Here is a 25,849-nt window from a genome sequence, read left to right as displayed (position 1 = left end):
TGAGTGGTAGATCATTCTCAGCACTGCAGTGACACTGACGTGGTGGCGTGTTAGTGTGTGTTGCACAGGTGCGAGTGGATCAGACACAGCACTCACTGTCCACTCTATTAGACACTCCTACCTTGTCAGTCCACCTTGTAGTTGTAAAGTCAGAGACGATAGCTCATCTGCTGCTGCACAGTTTGGTTGGTCATCCTTTAGTCCTTCATCAGTGGTCACAGGACGCTGCCCACAGGATGCTGTTGGCTGGATATTTTTAGTTGGTGCACTGTTCTCAGTCCAGCAGTGACACTCCAGCAGCACTGCTGTGTCTGATCCACTCATACCAGCACAACACACACTAACACACACCACCATCAAGTTAGTGTCACTACAGTGTTGAGAATGACCCACCACCCAAATAATACCTGCTCTGTGGTGGTCCTAAGGGGGCCTGATCACTGAAGAACAGGATAAAAACAAAGAATGCAGAGAAACAGATGGACTACAGTAACGGTAAAACTGAAAAGTGCACCTATATGGTTTGTAGAGCTGATAAACTGGACAAAGAGTGTAGAGACAAGGTATGTGTACCTAATGAAATGGCCAATGCAGCCTAATAGCCTATGTGCTTGTGTGAGTATATTGTTCCATTCTTAGTATTACCCTAAATAAATAGAATATTTATTTATTTGTTTGTTTATATGTTTGTTTATGTATTTATTTATTAAGAAAGACAGAAAGATAGGCGGACAGACAGTCCAGTGTACTGTCGTCTGTGCACACATCTATGTGTAATCCGGTTCCGCAGTTTGTTGGCCTGTCCGGGGCTGCACTCCTCCCAGTTCAATCCGAGTGGAGCCTCAGTCCGGGCTTTGCACCAGCTCCCCTGCCTGCCCTGCTGCTTACATTGTATCAGTCTCTCGCCTCCGAGAGCTGCAAACAGCCATTAAGATCATGTTAGAGATTCACTGAAAAGCAAACGCGGAGGAATCCGGCGGTATGAAAACCTCCTGAATCATCGGAATTTATTCCCCTCCAGATCCAGAGGTGACCTGCCGCGTTTTTGGAAGCGGGGCTCGGAGGAGAGGAGAGGAGAGCGGAGCGGAGCTGAACGGGAAATGCCCGGTGCAGCCGGTGTTGTTCAGTTTTCAACGGGATCTCAGCGTGTGATGGCCGCGGTCCAGTAGGCTGGCCTCTCCGCTGCCCGGACCTTGCCTTGCCTCTCTGGATTTGTGTGGAGCACGCTGGCTGATCTGTCTGCATAATCCGGCGATTCCGAGCTCCGTTTATTTTAGTTTTTTTCTTTACCACCAGGATCTATGGAGTGCACATAAACACCAGCTGGATCGGGGTCTGTCGGCGGGGTAAGCAGCTATATTTGATGCTTTTTTATGTACAGGAATGTATTTCTCCCACTTTTGGTTGAGGGAGCCCGGTCAACAATCGTTAGCCGACTAGCTGCTCGCGGCTAACGAGCTAGCCGACATTAGCACGCTAGCAGGCTAGCTGAGAATCCGCGCTGCCAGCGTTTCTGTCCTCACGTTTCGTCCGGCAGAAAATCCTTTTGTTTGAGGAACTTGGGAGGTTTTTCTTTTGAACAGACAGTCGGACCGTGTGCGAGTGTTGCCCGGCGTGTTTGGTCAGTGCTGTTTACCGTGGCTATCATCTTTGTTTGACGCCTTCGGTGTCACTGCATGTGTATTTGAGGCTTGTCTGTTAGCTAGCTGCGGGAAAATAAAGACACACAAGGGGCAGCTTATTCTGCTGACGCCTGGACATAAACATGAGTTTATGGTCGTCACTTGGCTGTGTAAGAGTGTCCCCTGCTCAGCCAGAGAGTGTGTAAAAGCGCCGAGGAGCAGACTTCGCGACTGTTAGACTAATGTCGGGGGAGTCCGTTGCCCTTGGCTTTGTCACATTTGGTTATGGCTGAGTTAGCTGTAGCTAGCTCTGCTAGGATACCCAGCCAGCGCGTGCTGTTTGGTACAGGAGAGACAGAGAGAGATAGGGAGAGGGAGAGAGAGGAGTGCATGTCCAACCAGTTAGCTCCTAAGAGCCTGCACTGATTTACACTGCAGCCGTGGCTCGCTGCCCTTCTGCCCTGCCTTTCCACCTTAACACTGGTCTCACTTGTGCCCTGAAAGTCTCTGCGTACAGGCACAGCTCCCAGGTTATTTGTAGTGACCCCGATGACTCCTGTTCAAACTGCTAGCCAGCTAACTAGCATGCCCTCCTGAATATAATCCAGCGAGCTAACGAGGCCCCCGGAGCAGAGCAGAGCGGAGCAGCGAGGCACAGCTTTCACAGAGCACGTTACAGATTAAGACAGGCGATTATTGTTTGCTGCTGAGCCCCAGTGTGGCTGGATAAATGCTGTCGATTCTTTTCCCTCCTGCAACCCAAATTAGTCATAAGCGTTTACATCTTCATCAACTTCATATGCCAATAATCTGTGATCTTTACTATCTTCACATCAAACACAGTGCAGACGAGTTGCTGCATCCTGAAACTGCACTACCTTACAGTGTGCCCTGTTTTCAACACAGGCACGGAAAGTATCTTGAAAGTACTTTCCACCAACGTCTCTGTTTCAAATTGTGACTGTCCCTCTTAGGATTTGAAGTGCAGAAGCCAAAAAGTGAAACAGGCTTGTACTTCACTTAAATTTGGTGGAACATTGTATTAGAGGAGGGCGATATAGCAAAAAATGTAAGATCACGATACTTTAAGAAGTTTTCACAATACACGATCCCTCAGGATATGTACTTTTGGAAAAGTCCCACATTTAAAAAATACTATAAAAACTACGAATACGATAATTTATATTCAACATTTCACCTCCCGCGCTGCACTAAATCCAATTACAGGACTAATAATGTTCGCTTTGTAATTAAACATGTAGGTAGGAAACATTTTAAATACTGACGATATCCACAAATATGCTCAGACAAGCATATGACGATAACGATAAATATTGTTATATTGCCTAGCACTATGTTGTATGTAGGGATGCACCGATATGGGAATTGTGGCAGTATGACGATATTTAATTATCATGATAAATTATGCTACAGTACACTTTTCTGAGCATATTGTGGATATTGTCAAAGAGCACTGGCTAACTGCATGTTTTATTACAAAGCGAGCAGAACTAGACCTGTTTAACTGGACTTACTGTTTGTAATGCTTTGAATACAAACCGCTGTAGTTGTACGTTTATTATTATATTTTTATATGTGGCACTAACTTATACAATTTCAGAAAAATGAAATATTATGATGTATATTGTGTAAATAAAAGTAAAAATTGTCATGATGTAATATTTTTCCTGTATTTCCCACCCTTAACATGCACATACAATGTAGAAATTGGGATCCAATATTTCTTGATTCTTCTGAGCTCTACAAATATATGATTTAGTCTCTATAGGGGTACAAATGCATTAACATAAATAGCATGCAGACATTTTACCACAGTAGCCCAGCATTGTTTAAACATTCTGTTCACTGAATACATTAAATTTTACTTGGGAAGATCAGTCACATCTAAACTTCTGTCTAATGCTGGTAATTTTTCAAAGCAAATATCTGCTGATACCGATAGGGTTCTGGGACTGCACATCCCTAGTTTTAATAGTGTGCTTATGTATGGTTTGTGTTGCACGACTGTAAAAAGGTGAAAAGGACAGTGCATTATGAATAGTTATTAATTAATGTCTGCTCTCATTGGAATATTTTGGGCCTCAGGAGTTTCTCCTGCCTGAAGTGCGAGAATGTCAAGGATACTTTGACTAAACTGTGGCTGTCAGCAGGCAATAGCATGTATTCAGAGATGCAGCCCTGTGTACATCAGTAGATGTTCACATTTAGCCGTAAGGGAAGACTTTGTAGGAGTTTGAGGGTTAGTGTTTTCCAGCCCATGGTCTCACAAGAGATTCTGACTTCTGGAATGACATTGTCTTGACAAAGTTTCAACCTAGTAATTATGGTGACACTTGAATGTTTCCCCCCCCAGTAAGAAGCTCGTAATTATGGTAATTCCAAGATGACTTCCCAGTCACAATGCTGTCTGAATTTTCAAAGCCCAATTTCCATTGCTAAGAGACTCACGCCAATCTTATGTGCAGTTGTATGGAGTTGACACATGCTAGCATTCAGATAATACTGCAGGCAAAACACATCCATTAGGTCACTACATGTGTTTACTGCTGTCTCTTTTAAATGCGCTTCAAATTATATGCAAGTTTATAAAATTGAAGCTCCTGAAATGCAGGTATATCAGGAAGGTGTAATTTACATTTGTGTGTGGTAATGCATGTAGGATTGGGCGATATGGCCTAGCGTTTATCATAATGGAATGTGGGGGGAGAATTGCAAGAAAGCATTCACAGACCTTGAGCTAATCATGTGTTGCGAATGCTTTTAGAAGACAGTTTTAATTTGGAAAGATGTTGAGAATGTATTCTTTCTTGGTATATCGACGTTCCTTTTGTCTTCTTCAGTAGCTTTCAGACCACTGGATTTTGTTTGTGTTTTCATGCCTGGGAGTCATATTGAAGTCTACCGTATTGTATAGCAAAATAGGGATGCACCAAATAGTGTTTGTTAATCGTTGTCACCTTTAGCTTCACATAGAAAATGTTAGTTTTAATTGGAATCAGTGTGTGTTGTGTTATTATTGAGGGTGTATTGTTTTATCTGTTTTTCTTTTTCTTCCTCTTTGGAGAGGAGATTCTTATGTTGTTAGAATCTTGTAGGGTTGTTTGAGGTGGCCCTTTGGTAGGCCTGTGACAGTTATTGCATAATTGCCTCACCGCAGTTATTTAAGCTGACCACAATTATTTTCCGCAGTTGTTAGCTTTCACAGTCATATGTTTGTCACAACAAGCAGAATGTGAATCATGTGCACTTCCCTCTGTTGAGCTGAAGGAAATGCATGTAAATAAAAGAAAAAAGTTTATTGAGACAGGTTATGGGTTTTAATAAAAACAAAAGTTCTAACATCTGCCTGGTGCTATATCACCTTTAGAGGGCAGCACAGAGTAATGTTTGTTTAGTTGAGCTCAAGCTGTTCTTGGTTTCTGCTAAGTTTTGACAGCTAAGAAACAAAATTGCTGATCAGCCAATTTGACCACTTTGGTTTTGTACTTTAATAGCTACATACAGCGAACAAAAAAGACATTGTCAATCGCAATTATTTATATGACCGTCGTTTATCATTTTAAAATTTAATAATTGTGACCAGCCTACCCATTGGCGATCCTATTCATAGTGAACAACAGGCTGGGCAGGCTGCATAGGAAATTATGACAGGGATGTAACAATACACATTTTTAGGGTTTGATATGATTTTTTGATTCTGAGGTCAAGATATAATTAATTTTTTGGATATTGTATGTTTTTAAAATTCTGCTGAGGTCTAATTATACACTACAGAAAGATAAGAGCTCTCAAGCAGAACTTTTCCAGGTTCACACCTGGCATCTGACCAAATACACCCAAAAATGCAACCCCTAGAATTTATAAAGCTGTCAGTTGAGAGTGGGTGTGTCACCGCCCACCCTCCCTGATATTAACTTGCACAAAAGACAGTAAGTGGGAGACCATTGGAAGAAAGGAGCATATTGACAGTACAGTTTTGATTTTTGACACTGTTTTGAATGTTCATTTTGGGTTGAAATCTTTACATACTCAAAGTCTGATGTTCTACACTATATTTGTTTTATTGACAGTTACATAGGATACTGCCAGCATTCATTCATCTTGGCTGCAAAGTGTGCACACATTTTCCTGAACTCAAAAGGACAAAAACATTCTTTCCCCGGTGTTTCCAAAGTTTTTGCCATACCTACACATCAACCCATTCTACCACATTCCAGACCAAAAAGAATTTGAAATGCTCACATTGTTTGGAAAATTGTTCGAAGTGCTGAACATGAACATGTAATGGTGGGGATTTATGGTATGAGGAAATTATTTATTTGGCATCTTTTTGTGAACTGAATTGTTATCCAGCACTAATTGCAGGGCTCAATAAAGGTATCAGCATTTGCCTCTGAAAATTCCATTAAAACATCCTCCCCAGATAATACAGTATGAATGTTCTCATTGTTTTAAGAAAACCTTGCATGCACAAAGTGGTGACTGAACAAACGCTCTTAAAATCTATTAACATAGAAAGTGGAAGTAATTCTAGACAGTAATTTGTGTTGGTCTGTTTCTGATTTTTCCAATCAGTTACTAAAAGAAGAGCATTGATGAGGTTAGTCAAGGTTCAGATGTCTCAAATACCTCATTATAGGCTCCTCAGTTTTGTCAAGAAAACAGTACATTTATCAAACTGAACTACCTGCTCCGTTTTTGTACTGTACAGAGCTGTAGGCGATTTAAAGTGTAGAAACCAATTAATCTGATGTTAGAAGACAATAATCTGATGTCTTGAGACACTGCAGTCGCGAGCTGCTCCTCATGTATGAAAACATTCACGACACCATTATTTGCATCAGTTAGCTGTCAGATTTGATAGGTCACCGAAATCACTTTGGCATTAGGCTCCGTTACGGCTCAGATTTACCCAGCAAAGCTTCCTGAAGATAAATTGCCTGGTGCAGATTTCTGCTCTGCTGTTGAGTGCAGCAAGGTGATCTGAGGATAAGGTCTGCTAAGTCACTCTCTCGCGCACTGACATTTTGTTATCATGCTGCTCTTTGGCTGGAGCCCAAGTGGATTCTGGTGCAGTGGAAGAGCAAGCAAGAAGATTGTGGTTCTTTTTTTCACATGTTGTTTTTAACAAGAATGACTTTCCTGCTGTGAGAGTGCTGCCAGTGTGCTGGTGACACTGAACTGAGAGACAGTTTTTGTCCTCGGTGGATGGTTTTACTTTTATTCTACACCAGAACACTTTCATCAGCCCTGAATGACACAACGTTCATCTTGGAATAATGGTGGCATGAAAAAGTCCTTACTCCGCGTTTGGCTGCCTGGGTTTTCGTGCGTTCTTCACATTCAGGTTCTTTTTGTGGGTTGCAGTGGTGAGAAGAGTGGGTGAGCGAAAGGTGCATCATCTGTTTGGTGCTTGAAAATGACTTGGAACACATAAATAAGTCATCAAAGAACAGTTTGAGGACCTCAGAGGTTTAGAAGGGCTATTCAAACATGAGCTCCTTTGTGCTGCTGTGGCAGGCCGTGGAATAAACAGCTTGAAAACCCACTTGTTGTCGAGCTCTTTTGTATGGAGGCCAACATTTCTCTTTCAGTGAGAGTTAAATCTGTAACCACTGGAAACATTTGGTCGTAGTCATTTCTGTTTGCCTATAAGGACGTTTCACACACAGATTTCGAGCATTGTAAGGCTTTCTTGAACACAAACATCTTTATTTTTCCACTTTGCTGCCTGTGTGTCAACTATCCTGTTTTGGTTTGCGGTTTGGCATAATTCATGCCACTATGGTAGACCAGCCCAGCTTGGATTCTTTAGAATGCTTGTCAAATGCATTAGGGCTGCCCTGTGATGTTCCTTTGTTTTTGTTAAGCCGACTAACCTTGAAGTCATTGTGTGTTTCGTTGCTGTTCTTTGTCACTGTGTTTCTGTATTTTGACTCGTAGGCAGACACTGATGAGACACACGACGTGAGCTGCAGTGAGAATAGTAAACACGGTTTCTCTAGAGACAGTGGAAAGATGAGTGAAAACAGTGTTAGAATCCAGCTGCATGATTAAGGCCTAGTTTTGTGGAGGCAGATTAAGCTCAGCGTTCTACTAAACTGTAATGTCAGTGGTGTTTCACTAATAAAATACAATTTAGTCTGGTCTTGGGCTTAATCTAGGACTGGGAAACTGGTCAGATTTTGCTGAGCAGCTAATAAAATAAAAAAACAAGTAGAACTGCTGTTAAATTGATGGGCTGAAAAACGTCAGCAGTCTTTGACGTTTGTTTTGTAGCTCTAGCTCGAGATGGATCAATTGACTATGTATTGATATCAGCCAGTTTGTACACATGTTGATATCAATATGTATTGATATTAACCAATATTTCTCTAACTTAGCCGATCCCAAGAGCTGACCAGTGACGTAAAACATATGAGCCATATTTCGCCTCAGGCACCAGAATGGAACTGCTGCAACATTTAAGGTGGATTGGGAAAATTTGAACAGGAAGTTGGCGAGTAGGAAGCCAACTTCAGCCTCGTCATATCTGTTTCACTAATGAAAAACATTTTTCATGATGTATATTATTACATATTTGCCTCCTATTTTGCTGTAGAGCTGTAATTAATGTGGTTTGTTGTCAAAACTTTGGGGATTTGTTTCTGTTAGCACATTATCATCTATTCACTTAGCTTGGCTTACACTGCACTAGCTTCATGACCTATGACTTTGGCAGGGCCTGAAAAGAACATAAAAAACACAGAACTGCAAAATCGATTGTATGTCAGCACTTTTTTTAATCACAAATTTGAATATCCATCTGTAACGTAGAGATGTTTTGTCCTGTTAGCTGTGCCGGTTGCGTAGACTCCAGTCATTCCAATGGACAGAATGTAACTGCTGTAACATTTAAGGTGGAATGGGAAAATGCGAAAAAAGAAGCAGATTTCAGCTTCATCGACAGTTGGAAGGCATGAAAAGGGATGAGGAGGCTGCTCTCTTTCTGCCTGACCGTTGGGTAACATTTATTTTTGCTGTCCCAACTGGTTAGCTTCACAGTAGCAATTTTAGCGATAGATTTTGTCCTGTTTGTACAATGTTTGCAAAGGGTTTTATGCCCACGAAAATCTAAACAAAGTGTCATCTGCTTTGGCAGTGCACGGCCATGAATTTAGAGAGCGGAGCTTCTGAAGGAGCATTGAAGGGAGGGGTGTATTTGGTTTGCTATTGAGTTCAAATATCAACTGTCATTCTCCAGAATCGCTTACTGCACCTTGTAAATGTCGCATTCAGCCCTACTCGGTATCGGCTATCGGCTGATTGTGCTGAAAGGCCACAATCAGTATTGGCCCAAAAAACACTGATCGGTCCATCTCTAGTTTTGACCAATTTTTTAACTGTTTTGTGAAGGAATGAGTGGAGTCTATTAATGCTTTAGGCTTAGTCTTTAAACAAGTCAACGACGTCCCTGAAAGGGTGAACGTAAAACTGGTTCAAGTTGGGGATGTGCATTCTGACTAATTTTGATGTTAGAGCATCTGAGTTTATTAATGGATATCTGATTAACTGTAGGGAAGGAAAAACAGCGACAAAAAGGAGGAGTAAGACACTTGATGATGAAAACTTGTTTGCTTATTCAAAAGCAGGTTAGGGAGATTGGTAGGTCTTCATGTTGGATGTGTAACAGAGGCTGCCTCCTTACATTGGACTCGTTTTTTTGCTCAGTGAACAATGTGCCAACATGTTCTTTGTCAGAGAAATATATTTTCACTGTTTCTGAACCTTGCTAAGGTCAGCTGGAGTAGTTAGGCTAGTTATCAAAAAGGCCACATTACACCTGCCTTTTTTTTTTAGCCATGTCTTTGACAGCTCGTCTTTCCCCACTCGTGTTTCAGAGCAGCAAAATACAACAAAATATACTCGCAAATATGAGCAGAACTTGTTGAGAGTTGTTAGCCTGTATATTTTATATGTCTGCCCACAATGAAGCGTAATGAATACCCAAATAGGGATTTCAGTACTCTAATCCTGGCGCCTCCTACGTTCAAGTAGAATCAGAGTTGCATTTTGTGTTCCTGGATGTACTCTGTGGTTATTTTAAAAGGTGTAGTCTGAATAAGATCCTTCGGAAAATAACAGCACATCAGAATGAATGACATAGTGATGCACGAGTCCTTGCAATTCAGTGAAATGCAGAACGAAACAGAAAATGAATTGTGAATATAAGGTTAGACATTCAAGGCCAATACGTCTGTGGAATCCCACTTCAAGCATACAGTTCCACCTCTTCTCAGTGTTCAGGCCTGCTCTCTCTTTTAGTTTCTGTATAGCGGTTTCCATGATTAGACAGTAGTTTTTAACTTAAATATACTGCCAAATGGATATCAGGATGATCAGCTCACTCAATTTTTTCCCTTCTTTCCTCTGAATCCCAACAGTTAATTGAGCTTTCGCAGTATTATGCTAATGGAATACCAAAAGTAAGTAATGTAACTGATACCTTTTAGGGTTTTTTTTTCTTCAAACAACCTAGCGATTGCTTCAGTTGGACAAATGAAAAGTCATTTTTATATTGTTTTCACAGATTGATAAGAACTTCATCATAGATGGTGTGGACATGTATATCATAATTTGCAGTTATGTACTTGCCTTAGTGGGATCTGGATTAGTGTTAATTCCCTCTGCCCTTTTCATCTTTCAGTATGGAATTATTTAGATGTAGCCTAGCTGCTGTGTTGTATTAAAGTAGCTGCTGCTTCTTGGGTCTTAGTCCGATTAGTTAGACTGAAAGTGCTTCTGCTGCAGCCGCTGACCTGCGGCTGAACCGGTGTGCTGACAGGCAAGTGAATGACAGTGAGACATACAGGGAGAGAATGCAGAATTTTAGAATTGTTCTGTTTCATATTACCTTCATATTACGTTCCTACCTAACGGCACATCTTGATTGTCAGGCTAAATGTTTTTGAAACATGCTGGCGCTGCAGCTTGCTGAAGTGTGTCATACTGTAATCAGCTATATTTATGTAGTCAGTACTGGTGTCATAAGTGTGATCGTGCTTAGTCAAACTACAGTAGAAGTCATGTAAAAGTAAAAGAATGATTCAATTGTTAATAAAATCCAAAGGCTGATGGATTTTGTGTGTGATATTTGAATTTGACATCTCCATCTGTGTTACTTGCTTTTTTATTTGGATCGTAAAAATATAATCCTTTAGTCAGAAACATGTCTTTTTAATATAATAGGCACACTTGGCAGAGTGGCTGAGTAGTCACTTATAGCTTCATTAAAACAGCCTATCATCTTACTCCTAGGATTTTTGGCTGGGCGGTATGACATTTGAGTAGAATAAGGAGTTTCTCAAACCCTCCCAGCACTCAAGCTATGGGGAGAATTGCTGTCTTGAGGAAAAAGGCTGAAAGCTTACCTTCGCCCACCATTGCTATATATTTATATATTTTGAATCATTTTTGTCAGTTTTCCAGTTTGCTTCTCTGACCGTAAATGGCAGATGGTGTGAAATCATGCTGCGGCTGCTTTCTGCTCTCAGCTTATCTGTCTGTCTCTCGCAGTGCATTTGGTCAGGTCTTGTCAACTTGTAAAGCTGAACACTTCTGAGATTACTGCCAGGAAGTTGCACTTGCTGGCAGTACGAGTAGTGAGCATGGCCAAGTTACATGATCCCCAGGTTATTATGGTGGACACTTGGGAAAGAGCACCAGGTGACCACTTGACCTCAGATTTTCATCACAGTATGGTAAATGACTAACAATTATAGCACTTTTCTACCAGAGAAGTACAGCTGCAAGTCCATGATCACACATTTTGTAGTCATTTCCATTCCTTAGTGACCTGTACTGTACCCAAGTACCCATTCTGAATAAGGTAACCCTTCTTGATGGGGTACCAGTCATATTGGACCAGTCTGCCTACTTTCACTGCTACTGTTATGGGATGGGAAATGGACTCAAACAGGTTACAGACCATTCTGGATTCAGATTAGTTACTGCATGTTTCCCTACAAAGAGAGTAAAATTAGTTAACCTGGTAGTTAGCCTGGTTGAGTTAGTGCAGCTCAGTGTGTGAAGTGTTAAATAAAAGTCACTGAATTCAAAGATTCTGATAGTAATTTGTAATTCTGTACTAGTTCCAAATTAGCAATCCTAAAAAAATATACCATATATATCACATGCCGTGAAAATGCCTTTAAGTGTCATGATACTGAATTTTTACCATAGTGCCCACCCTTAGCTAGGGCCTCTTGCACACCCTTTAGGGTAACAAGTAGCAGTTTATGTCAAGCTTCTTGATTTCAAATTAGACGGGTGTATTGTTCATGTGATGAATTCCTGACCACACGAAAGCTAACTTGAAATTTATGACTTGGTCATTCAGTAATTTTCTAACATGTTGAGCTGACCAATGCACGGATCTGTGGAATCCTCAAATCCACCTCTCCCCCGTTTAGCATGGGGTAGCGTTTCGAGTGGAGACAGACATGTCAGCGAAATAACGAATGAGTTTGCAATGATTAGTTTTGAAGGTCGATCCCCAAGCCTTTGTTGGCAGGACTTGATCTGAAAAAAGAATTAACCTGTCATACAATCAAGATCAAGCAGCCAGAAACCTTTTAGAGATCTGGCATGCCTCTTGTTTTGCAACATATTTTTGATAAGATCTCAGAATAGCACATTTAAGGTGACTGTTTATTCAAACAATTGCAACACAAATCATTACAGCCATGTTGGATTCTCACATTGGAAATGATCTTGAAATGTTATTCACAGTACTCCCCTTCACTTTGTACTAGTAACACCTTTACTTCAGCATTGCCTTATTTGTTATATGCTGGGTGAGATGTGGAGAATGACCTAATAAAAGGTGGAGTGAATGTTATGCAGAATTAAACTGTTTTACCACAGCTGCACAAGTGCAACCAAGAGTCACTTGCAGTTAGTTTTCGCAAGTTCAGTGTGATCAAATGCTGAATGGGGGAGGACAGTACAGTTGCTTTTGCAGGTGCTAAACACAGTTCTGACAGGAGAAGGGAAGCTAGGATTATAAGTAAATATTATAAGTAAAGCAAAAGCAATGCTAGGCCTACACAGTTATACATGCTACTGGTATTACTGTTATTACACCTGCACTCTTAGCCTCTTGATGCTCCACCCGCGCATACCCAGAATGACTGATATCTGTTGAACTTTAAGCTGGCCTCAACTATCAGGTTTTTGTCAGTTCTGTTCTGGTTGGCTATATGCATGTCTTTCCTAGAGGAAAACAAACTCTCACAACCAATTACCAGCTCTGTGTGCTGTGAGCCTTTCAGAAAAATAGACGCTGGTCTCAAAAAAAAGTTTGGGATGTTAATGGCATCTGGTAAAGTTATTCAGGGTCTTTTAGGCATTCGGTGGTGTTTAAGTGAGATGTCCTTGTGTGTTTGCCGAGGCATACTGATGTTTCTCCTGTGGGTTTGCTTTTTCCTGTAGCCCCATTTAAAAATCTGTCACTACATGTCACACAAAAACAACAGTCTGTAGTTAAGTAGTTAACAGTCTGTCAGTTAAACAGCCCTTTCCTGTCAAAGTAGGCGGTTCTTAAACAACAAAACACACCAGACTCTGTCAGTAGATAGACGTCTGGCTTCTGAGACTATTACACTTGTAACTAGTTCATGTCTCTGGCTTTACTACCAGGGTGTTCCTACACTGCTGCATTGGAAGAAAGCTTCCCTGCACATGCACAGTAGGTTTAGTGGTACAATGCAAATGCTTTTCAACCAGCATAAGCTATTTAACTCCCAAAATTGCAGGCTTATTATTCAGTCATTAATCTTGAGACATGGTACTCAGTGACAACTATACACAATGTGCTGACTACTATGAAACTAATATGCAAGTGTGTATATATGGTGAGTAATTGAAGTGGAGCCCACATACAGGCCAATCTGATTTAAGGGGTTAATTTTCCATGTTGTACATAACAAAGCAAATGTTACACGAATCTGTTACATGCACCCCTCCTCGTTCAAACAGGTAAGAACCTAATCTTGCTTGTCTAAATGTAACTACAGGGAGGTCTTACTAATACGGCATCAGAGTGGGGAAACTTTGCTTAAGCAATCTTTTAGAGCTGTTCATAACTGAATACATGAGGGTAACAGAATTTGATATGCACTTTTAAAAATGTATACTCGATAAATTCAGTAAAACACACCTCATAAGTTTTTGAAAAAAATTAGATAATTTGTGCTGTTGTGGGTGAGTTTTACTAAAAGCTGATGAATGGTTGGGTAGTCATTTCTTAGTTATTTCGCTTGTTTAAGATGCATCTAACTCTGGTTTTGTTCTCTTAGTTTCAGTGTTAGGTAGGTGGAATAAACTAAAATAAATATTCTTAATTCTTCTGCACCATCAAGTGAGTTTTGGGGCAAATCTGAAAGTACATTTTAAGACATCTTCCTTCAGACAGCTCACTATGGTGTTGACGAAAGAATAATAGGCCTGATTTTTCCGGAGGTCTATATTGTCCATATACATAGGGTCACTGCTGTGACATGTCAGGTATGGAGACTGTAATTGCTTTTTGTAATGAATCAAGAAATGCCATTGAAGGAAAGATGTGGAAAATCACTTCTAAGAAAGTCAGCCTATTTGTGGAATGAAACCTGCCCCTGGGTTGAGGAAGGGGAGATGGAGTGCAATGATGCAACACCTTGAAGCAGCTAGGGGTTAAGTGGCCGGCCCAAGGGCACACTGATTGTGGTCAGTGGAAGGACACTTGAGCTGCTTTTGTTTGAGCCTTTGTTATACTTTATAATGCTTTATATTATGTTATACTTTGTTATTAGCACGTAGAAAGACATTTGATAAGTTGAATGAGTGATGTATTGTCTACACTAATATATTGTGATATTGACATTGGCTTTTCAGTTTTAGAGATGGGTGATATGGCAAAAATATCATATCACGATACACAGTGTACATCATGGTATTTAGTTTTTATGAGATTTGTACAGACAAAATAGAATCAATTGTGCCACAAAATACTATAATAATAATAATAATAATAATAATAATAATAATAATAATAATAATAATAATTCACCTACAATTTTTGTATTCAGTATTTTACAAATTGCACTGTATTAAATCATATTAAACAGGCCTGATTATGCTCACTTTGTAATGAAACGTGGTTAATGAATGCTCTTTATGTACTGATGATGTTCACAACATACTCAGAAAAGCATATTGTGACACAATTCATCACAAAAACAGCAGTGTTAGTGTTGCCAAGTGGTTTTGTTCTGTATTATGCACTTTACTAATGGTGTCCAGGACTTGACAGTTTACTGCAGTGTGTGTCATTTATTGGATGCTTTTGAAAGAGCAGTTTGAAATCCATAAAAATGAAATAAACAGTTTCCTTTCTGGAAAAGTGCTTTCTGTCCGGTTACCATTTGCAACACTGTTTAAAATTCCCTTTGGTGTAATTTTAAAAGAAGCAAAACAGAACAGTCCAATCAAAACAGACTGTCAGGTTTGTAAGACATTCTTTTAGCATAACATAGCAGCACTACCACTAGACATTACTTTTAATGTGTTTAAATTGACAACAATTACAGTAATGCCCCGTAATTAGAAAACCTGACTGGGATTGTGCAGCTCTTTAGATTCCATTACTGCCAGAGCGTTAATCACAGTGGGGGAGAAAATACATTTATCATTGACCATCCCAGGCCTGGACTGAAATCATTTGTGTTCTAAGCAGTAAAACATTATAAATGTTCTCATATTCATCACCTGCTAGTGTCCAATATGAATTCCTTTGTCACAGCTCTTGACACATCTTTGTTCCCTCTGCTCTTAAATTGGCATCATGTAATTGATGCCCTTTTTGCAGTAGAGTAATCTTGAGTGATGTCTCAGCTTCAGTCTCTTATTCATGTGGACAGCCTTTCTCCTCTCCTGGCGAATTCCCAATGGGGTAGACAATTACATGTTTCCTCCTAACTGGGTCACGATGAGGCAAGGGCAGTGTGGTTTGAACAATGCCTAGTGGGAGGCCATCGGCTGAAGACAAGACTCTTCCTGTTTGTGCTCATGTAGACTTGTATCTCGTCTCTTTTAAGGGATCATTACTGTGGATCCTTTAGGCAGTTGGCACACTGGTGAGAAGCTCCTTAGTCCTGTTTGCCCTAAAGGAAAATGTCACATGCACTTGGATTAAGGACATGTTTAGTACAGGGCTGCAAAGTTTATAAATACAGCTTTGTCTTAAAACAGGAGTGAATTGGGCTAAATTATAGGCCGCGGTTATGCCTAATAAGCTTATTTTAATGAATTTGAGAAGATGTTGGCTATATAGGCTAGCTTTGACGATAGTTGATACTCTTTCCTGATTTAGTAAAATATATGGATTAACTTTGAAGAAATGGGTCAGCCCTAATGTCCAGTGTTCACCAGGCCTTCTTTGATCAACATACCAATTTACATAGCTCTACAATGTTTGGAAAAGAACTGGCACCATAAATTCCTAGGCTTGGACTTTTTTTGGGCAATACAATAAACGATTAGCAGCTTGTTGGGGCTAATACTGATATCAGTAACTGACAATTTAGCTTTCTCTTAGAGGGAGAATTTATGTGTGTATGTGGTTGTGCTGTTATCCACTACACTATACATGTATGTGAGCTCAGAAGAAGAGAGATGTCCTACACTAGCGAATGCACAACACGTGTTTACAAATAGGGTGCTATCAGACTATGTAGTACTGTAATACTGGACCCATTTTCAGTTTAAAAAAAAAAAAAAAAATCCCCTTGTCTGCAAGTAATATATTGGCTGCAGATATATCATGCATGCCTAATGCAAACCCAGTCTCTGTATGTCTGGTTATGGCATATGATGTTTGAACAGTTTGCGTGGATTGCAGTACGCTTTGGTTTTGGCCTTGTCACTGAAGTCTTTGTGTGGTTTAACCTTGTAGCGGTCTGCTCCAGTACTCCCTCAGCAGAGATGGGGTAAGCTGAGTAGTCAATAGTATAAACCAGATGATTTTCATTCTTCACTGCTCATAAAACGAGGTTTTCCGATTGTTAGTATAATTTGATAACTATAATAGCTACCCACAATTCATTAAACAAGGGCTGCTCAGCTTCTGCATGAGAGATGCTGGCAGGAAATAAGCAGCCTGCTTTGGACCGAGAAATGTGGTTCTGTCCACCTCAGCGCTATTGCTGACTGCTGAAACGCCTAAAAACCCATCTCTCTGATTCATGATTAATAGCAGAAAATGTCCAGCGGGCCTGAAATGAGGCCATAAATCAATTCCCTGATCTGTTTGTTTTATGAAAATGCTAAGTACTTCCTTTTGTCAGCTTTAAATCTATTCATAGCATGTTTACAGCATAGATTTTGAGAGATTATAGTTTTAAATTCCTTTAAAGTATCTAAAAAGAATTACTTAAGTTTAAATTTTGTTACTCTTCCCTATTAGCGAAAAAGAACAGCATCTAGCAGCACTAGTTCACAAGACCAGTCATTTCCTAAGGGAGTACGCGATTTGTAGCAGTGATTAAGCGACACAGCGGCAGAGCAACAAGTGATGAATCGAGTTGAGATTTTCTCACCTTTGGTTAAAACACTTCCACATCTTTATTTCATTTCCAAATGAACACACTTTCCTCAACCTACACTGAGTTGTTTCAAATAAACTTGTGGTTGCATTCACAAACATTTTTAGTGTTGCATCTTTTTGCCATTGAATTCAATGAAAAGTAGACGTAGATGGACAACACACACCAGCACGTGACAGTGCATGAAATTAAGCTTTGATATCTGTTAGAAAAGTTGGGCAGAGCTGAACGTTTGTGGAGCATTCTCTGATGTACCCATGCATCAGCCAGTAGGAGATGGTGTGGGGCGGGGCTTCAGTCAGTCACGAACAAAATGGAGCATACACTAAACAGTGCCATCACCTTATGTCCAGAGCTGTACAGTCCAGCTCTAAACGTATAGTGCAACAATGACTTTTTTGGTTAAAATTCTTACACATCTTTATTTCATTTTATGAAAAAGAACAGCATCTAGCAACACTAGTTCACAAGACCAGTCATTTCCTAAGGGAGTACGCGATTTGTAGCAGTGATTAAGCGACACAGCGGCAGAGCAACAAGTGATGAATCGAGTTGAGATTTTCTCACCTTTATGCAAATGAATTATGATATGGTGAAACAACATTCTAAATGATTAGCTCCAACAGATTTTTCAGACCAGTCGTGGACTCCGAACTTTTTGTTCCTATTAACGTTTCGTCCCCGTTCTCAACAGTGTGGTGCTAAACACGGTTGTGGACCCATAACTGCTGTTTCTTCCTTTCCTGTTTTGTATGAATGGTGACGCTTCCAGTGCAGATAAATACCAGCAGTTGCTGGACAATGTACACACCCACATGTGACAGCATGAGGAGCTTCGAACACACCCACAAGAGACAAACTTGGGCCAACGTAAGTGTCTTGTCGCCTGCTAGTGTAAGTGCAGGAGTGGTCTGACTCGGCTGCAGTATATTAGCCCTGTAGTTTCAGTGAAAAACTGGAGAAGCAAACTTGTCCTAACTCATTGGATTACGTGAAGAGTGAGGGGAGAATACGTTTGATTTATCGTCAAGTAAATCTGTTTAATTATTTATTTTAAGCTCTAAGGATTAGACCGTGTGGCACTTCAAGAGGGGTGAGCCGTGCTGGTAGTTGAAGGTGTCATGGTTTTATTTGCTGACAAACTGAACATAAGAGCTGCTTTGGTTGTGGGCCTGCTTCATGACAGACTAATGATACCTTCACTGGTGACTTCATCAGACTGTTGAGATAAGGTTGCTCAGACAGAGAAGCTGCCAAATGGTACCTCTAGAATCCTCTCACATTTCTTGGAAAGCTTGTCTGTGTACTATCTCACTTAGCTGCTGACCTTCTCCTGTCACTTAATGAGAGTCGCTCATGCTGTTGCGATGGTGACGCATAGCTCTTTTAAACAGCGCAAGTGAACGCAGTGTGAACGGCTGCTGATTTGATGACAGTTCTAATAACGTTCTGAGCGTTTCAATTTCCTTCACAAGCACAGCTAGTGATTTATAGTCTTATTGTTATATTTAATGTGTTGTTTCTAGGTTCGATGGAATACTAACCAACATGTTTACGGATTAAAGCAACAATAGGCTACTCTATATGAACAGCGAAACAGTGTCCATTGAAATGAGCTTAGTATAAAAGGCAGAGCTGCAGTCCAAAATACCTTCCTTTTTCTGATGCATGATCATTTGAATGCTTATTTGTCGAAGTTCTTCATAATTTGTAGATCAGAGAGTCTAGAGAGCTCAGAGAGTGAACTAAGTAGAGGGTATAAAGGCTCAGTGATGATGTGTTATTTGTTCTGTATGTTGCTCTTTTGCATCTTAGATTTCTTGAGTCCTTATCTTGTGTCAGGCATTGTGTAATCATGCTTGAACAGTACAGCAGCTGTTAATGGAGTTATGTGCTTTGTGCAGAGCTTCCTTACTCGAAAGTTGGAAACTGAGACTTACAGTCGTGATTATTTTTTTACCAGATTTTCTTGAGTTGAGGTTGATTTTCAGGGCATGGCTGGAAGGCAGTGATCGGGTTGCTGACTTCCATTATGTTAGTTATTTAACAATTGACCTATACATGCTCCGCCCACAAATGTGTTCTTTTGCAGCAATTGCTGCTAGGTTGGACAAACAACAAAATATTGGCAAAAATCCCCCTCAATGTAATCAGTTTAGGTTGGAGTTCAGATTTATTACACAATGTTAAGTTTTCACTTTAATGCTGTGCCTTTGAGGACAACTGTATTGTTGAATCTCATCAAAATGAGGCGGGTTGGAAATGAAAAAGAACTTGCCAACATTAACTGTATTATAACTGGTCAACCTTAATAGCATGGCCATATAAAGACTGTTCAGTCTAGAAACAGTTACTATGAAATCATGCATTTGTGGGTGGAGCATGGTTAGACCAATTAATAATTTAGGTATAAACCGCCATGTTATGCGATGGTACCTAGCTTTTTGTTCAGCTCCAAGCCCCTGGTAACCATGTGGTTAATAACGCCATCACCACTGCTCAACTGAAGCTCCTGCGCCCTGTAACTTAAGCATTCAGATGGCGACTTCAGTCTTGAAGCTCCTGTCGCATGTGACCACAATTAGCAGGTGATGCACTCATTTTCCCTAAAAGTGCAGCTTCTAAATCAAACTATGACTTACTGCGGTAATGTTTTGCATCTGAGCAAGTGATCAAGGGCTTGCAGCTGCAAAAGCTACCTACTACTTGTTGTCCTTCTCTTTCTCTTTTCTGGAGGTTTCAAAAACTATGGTGCTCAGTGGTTTGTAGATCAGTAGGAGGAACGTTAAAATGTAATCAGTTTTGATTGGAAGAACATTGTTAATGATTAAATAAAGAAAAAAGCTACGCACTCAACTTGCTTTTACCTGCACTAGCAAAATCCTGATCCAGACTGGCAGCTGGATGTCAGCCTCTCTTGCTGCCTGTCTCCAGTAATTGGCCATCACTATCTGAAATCACTGGGTAGTCAGCAGCTGTCCCTTCACTGTCTGGACTGGTGTGTGTACATTTCTTCTGAGGATAGATGACGTTGTCTTTGGGAAACTGATTTAGCAGAATTCTGAAGGTTTTGGTTAATTGGAGCTTGATATTAGGAGACCTTGGCTTAGATGAATCAGCTATGACAAATGGGGCCCAGAGCATGAGTTATCTAAATAACGGCTGTGAAGGGGCGCGTTTTTATCTGCGCTGTAAGTTTTCCCTCTTGTCATTGTTGATATAAGACATTCCTCACTCTCGTGCACGACACGGATTCTTCACACTCTGTTCACTCCAAAACAGACTAATGCTTTCTTTTCTGCTGTTGCATCGTCATGCCAGTGAAGAACTAAAGGCTTGTGCTGTTTAGGACAGGGGTGGGCAGTGATATGACCATAACTAACAAACACCATGTCTTGAATATTTTGTTTTATGTTTACAAAAATTTGCCCTAATGATAATCTGGTAAACTGGAATTTCCATGCCTTTGTATGCTGGTATAAGGAGATTTTCTCTTGTTGCTTTTTGCAGATTTCACTGCCTGAAATGATCATTAGCAGCTTTTGAAGAATGATAACCCTTCCCATCTTCTTCCAGTCACTGCAGTATTGTGCTAACCTTTGTGCATATTGAGTTTCAGCCACTTCCCTGTTAGTATACTTTGAACTCTTTGTGGCCTGTTATATAAAAACAAATGTAGTTTGTTGGCTTCTCTAATGTAAATGTTTCCAACTTTATGTCAGTTGTTTTGTAGTCTAAAATAATAGTAATAGTAATTTTTTTTATTATTATTTTTTTTTAAATGGCAAAAACATTTCGAAACCTAGGAATTGAAGGACAGTGTTTCCAGTGTTTTCACAATGTTTTAAAGATGGAGTAATAAATTCCCCAGTTTAGAAACTCTAATATAGAGTTCTCCAACCACTGTGCAGTTAAATCCATTTTATGGTAAGATCTGCTAAAGAACTGAATTTGTATGATACAACTCTGTCCCTGTTTTACTGCTTGCTTCACTGTTGAGGATGGTGAAGTGTTTCTGTGCATAGTGGCTTTCCATTGTAGTTTGGCCTCTGTTTTCTGGTGTTAGCCATGAAGCTTTGTTCCACTTTTTTCAGGAAATGTGTTAAAATAAAAGTAAACTTAAAAGTGGGGGTGGACAATATGATGAAAATACAATATCAAGATACTTAAATTTTCATGGTGCTCAGTATGCCAATTTTTTTTTCCTGACATCTGATAAGTTAGAATGGACAAAAAAGAATCAGTAGTGCTACATTTGAAAAAATCCTATCAAAAACGATGAGCACAAATCATTTGTGTTCAGTGTCGTGCTGTGCTGCATGAAATCCAATTAAACACACAAATTATGTTTTCACTGTAATGAAACATGCAGTTCAGTGTTCCTGAAGTACTGTTGATATCCACGATGTGTTCAGAAAGCATGTGTGACACGTTGTGATGTAACATAGAATAAAAAATACTTTATAGGAAAACACTGGAAATTTTCTTCAAGTTGTTTAAACAGGACTTTTCATGTACTCAGTTGCTTTTATACTGTTCATGGGAATACATTTGATTTTCCTTCTAACATACAGTTATTTGAGACTCAATAATGGTAATAAGAAATGACTCGAGGTTCGCTGCAGAGCTCCAGACTCGCACAGTCCCTGGATGACAGATACAGAACAATTTTCAAACCAATTTTGGACACTTCAGGAAGGGTTAAGTTCTGTCCATTAACAATTAATATCTACATAGTTACAAAGTCCTGAACATAGCAGTCATTTCATGCCCACCCTAAATATAACAATAGTTAATGAAGAAACTCTCATAAGTAGCATGTACTCATCAGATTTCCACCACTAGCATAATGCTAATTCCTTTAGCATGTCAGTTTCCAATGTTATCAGCATTAAGCTAGCGACTGTATATCTTCACACTTTAGCTAAAAGCTGCACTATGTCAGTTTTTTGTTAATATTGAAAGTAGTGTTACTGAATCAGGAGGAGGAAAAACACACTAAAATATGGTGTGTGGGTGCACGCGATGCTGCGAGTTGCCCTGCACCTGATGGTAATGGTCACATGGCAGAGTCTGGTGGTTAGCATTCTCTCTTGAGTGTGTTCATGCTCTTGATTGTGCTGCCTTGTTTACTTCAAACCAGAGACTTTATTCAGGCGTGTAGCTGATATTCCCTCTCACTCATTTACACTTCAGTACTTAGTCTGAGCCTCTTCAAGGTTATTTGTTCTCACCTTTTAGTTGCATAGATTGAATAAAGAGATATTGTGTTTTTGCAGTCAAAACAGAAGGCACTTGGTTGTGGTTTGTGTTTGTGGTCATCTTCAGAGCATGAAATTCCACTAGCAACCACAGCTGAACATGAGTCTCTCTGTCTGTCTGTCTGTCTCGCTGTCGTTTTCTTTCTCTCTCTCTCTCTCTCTCTCTCTCTCTCTGGTGTGACCTACCTAGTAAATGTCAGGCGTTTTCCAGCTCAAGCAACGCTCCTTGGGTTGGGTTCCCTGCAGTAACATCTGGCGTGTGGGGGATGGGTCAAGCTATTAAAGATGATTTATTGAATTGTGCTCATTTGGAAATCAGCTGAGGCTGAAACCAGCCCCTGAAGGGCTGAGGGCTGGCTGCTTTTGACTTCATTTAAGTGTTTAATTGATCAATAATCTGTGCCAAGGAAACAGTCTTGTGATTTAAGAGGTGCAGGTTTGTAAGCTGCCGTGTTAAAGACCAGCAGGAGTGTAGACCTTTGATCGGACCTGGGTTGTCATACACAAACTAATACATCAGCTGTTTTTTAGTGTTATAAACTCTAGGAGTAGTATGAGAGGTATTTGATCAAGAACGCCGCTTTGGAGTCTGCTCTAAATATGACAGACGTAATGGTTTAACGCTTTCATTAACTCCTGTTTAAAATAAGTGGAAATGGTTGAAACTGTTATTTAAGCGTCATAAAGTAAAATCTCAAAGCAGTCATCACTAAATAGTCAGAATTAATGGTTTTGTAAAACTTGAATGTGCTCACTCACCTACTTAAACCTGAAAGGTGAAATTACTACAGAAGTCGTTAACAGTGTGAGAGTTTTTTGCAAATCTTGATTAGTAAACTGTTAGAGACAGTCTTTGCCATTGCTGCTCATACTCATTTTAATTACCGCTTATTATACCTGATAATTGTCATCAGCAATAACATCAGCAACTCTGAGACATGATAAAAGAAGCTAAATCTGTTTTGCAGATCCAGGTTTGTGGAATGTAAGATATGTCTGTATCTGTAGTATCAGTGCAAAAAAAAGTTTGTATTTTTTCTGTAGTTTTTTCTGATGTCTGTATTCCTGTCTGAACGGGGAACTGAACCCTGCTCTCCTGTGTTATCAACTGTGCTCTCCTGCTGCTTTACATTGTACTCATTCACATTATTGCTTGAGGTTGCCATTTTGTTAATGAGGCATAATGTGCTCAAACTTGTCACCCCTCCTTGTCTTACATGACTGCCACAGTCTTCAGCAAGCTCAGCTGCACACAAGCAGCATTAAAGAATAACTAATCTGTCCTGCAAATTTCTCATAATTGCATCAGCGGAGTTTGAAGCGAAGTGCATGTCTGAGATTTCAGAGGTGGGGTCAAAAATCGGTCTGGATTCAAAAGAGCACATAATTAGTAGAATATGTCCCACATCTAGCCTATATATCAATGGCAACTGGTTCGAAATACCACTGTCTGAAATGACCAAAATGACAAATTAAGACAAGACCGTTAAAGGGTAGAACTGTTTGTATGCTGACCAGAAAAGCCAAGCAAATCCCCCATATTACAGCGAAGGACAAAGCACAAACATGATCTGCATTAAGGACTCATCAGAAGAAAACCTTACCTGCTACCTTATCAAGTTCTTACTCTCTGAAGTATGTAAAACAGCATCTAGATAAGCCAGAGGTATTTTGGAAACACACTAAAGGTATGTCTGGAGGAAAAAAATGTGCAGCATTTGATGAAAAGAACACCTTGCTAACTGTTAATCACGAGAAGGGATCTGTTATGCTTCTGCGTTGTGTAGTAGACAGTGGCACAGGAAGAATGAAGAATGAATTCCACAAAATGCCAGTAAATTCTGGAAACAAATGTGACTCAGTCTCAGAGACTGAAGCTGAAAAGAAGCTACCTCTACTTCTACAACAGTACAGTTTTCCAAAACATGCCTTGAACCATGGGCTGCTTCAAGAAATGCAAGCTGAAGCTTTTAGAATGACCCTCACATACCCCTGGCTTCAACATCTTTGATAGATCTTAGGAATATATGTCGTGCATGCAAGACAGCCCAGGAATATTGCAGAACTAGAAGTATTTGGCAAGTAATAGTGGGTTAAAGTTCCTAAAACCAGAACAGAAGGACTCCTAGATGACTACAGAGTGTTTGCAAGCTATCTGCCAAAGGGAGTGTTACCAAGGGCTGACTTAAAAGGGTGGCCAAACTTTTGCTAATACCACAGTTTGTTTCATTTTTAGTATTTTTTTAGTTAATCAAACAAAGTACTGTGCATGAATATTTGCAGCAAAAAAAGTTTTCTGCAGAGGTTGTATTTACTTCTTTTCACATCAGCAAATTTGGTAATTTAGCTAGGGGTGCCCAAACTTTCGCATTCTGTATATGCTTAAACCTGAGCTACCTAAAGAAATCGAACGTATAGCTGCGTCTTCCACTCCATCTGCAAGTCTGTGAAATCAATCTGGCACCTTGTTTGGCCTCTGAAAATATTGCCTTATGTAAGGCCGTGGGTCCTCAAACACCTTTCCTCACTCTCTTTCTGAACGAGCTGGAAATGATCTGTGACAGGCTGTAAACCCCTCTACCTCCTATCTCGCACTCTCTCAGAGAATTCATGTCCTGCGGGGTCTGTCATCTAGCCTCCCCATTCGCCTCTCTGCTGCGCAGTGAACAGCATTAAATATGACTCAGGTTTCTGGCCTGCATTATTCAGATGTGCATCATGGAAATGGAGATGAAAGAAGTAGGAAACGCTTCATTTCTGCCTCTCTTCTTATCGGACTGCACGAGGGCAGTATCAAAGCGCTCTCTGTGCAGGGCTCACACAGAGAATGCTGATTGGAAGGTTGCCCAAGTGTAGCCAAAGTAAAGGTCTGCCACTGAGTGATGCTTCTGCACACAGCCCTCCGATTGTCTGTTTGTGCTAAAAGCTCACCTAGCTTGACTTAATCGACAGCCTGGCAGCAGGTAGAAGCCAGGAAGTCTGGGTTTGGAGGGCAAGGGGAGTGGATATCCTTGAAATGGTACGTTGCGTGTCGTTACAAATTGAAGTCCTGCTGCTTTTCCGAGTGGCCCCTGCTCCTGACATTTTGCTGAGATGGAGCCTGGCTGACCTCTCAGGAGTCTTGATTCCCATCACTTGGAGCTCCCTGTGAATTTCTATTTTAGTCAGCAGCTCAAGCACACAATCCAATTACACAGGCCTCGGTGTGGCTCTCCACATAGAACAACCAGCCTCTCACCGCCAGGCAGCCACTCAGAAATAGCTTGTTAGAAAAGTTCTGCTCCTGTAATTAAGGGCCTGAGCTAGTTGGTATTTTGCAGAG

General features: G+C 40.3%; 1 protein-coding gene across 1 annotated transcript in view; it reads left to right on the top strand.

Annotated features, from left to right (window-relative positions):
- The first annotated feature begins 865 nt into the window (after positions 1-865).
- znf609a (zinc finger protein 609a) overlaps positions 866-25,849 on the top strand; it is a 112,170-nt gene continuing 87,186 nt past the window's right edge. Inside the window, 1 exon segment of the mRNA XM_036576354.1 lies at positions 866-1,346. The gene's annotated coding sequence lies outside the window, so the exon portion shown is untranslated.

Source organism: Colossoma macropomum, unplaced genomic scaffold (assembly GCF_904425465.1).
Source record: "Colossoma macropomum unplaced genomic scaffold, Colossoma_macropomum, whole genome shotgun sequence".
Classification (NCBI taxonomy): domain Eukaryota; kingdom Metazoa; phylum Chordata; class Actinopteri; order Characiformes; family Serrasalmidae; genus Colossoma; species Colossoma macropomum.
The sequence above is the reverse complement of the archived record's forward strand: the minus strand, read 5'-3'. Positions and strand labels throughout refer to the sequence as shown.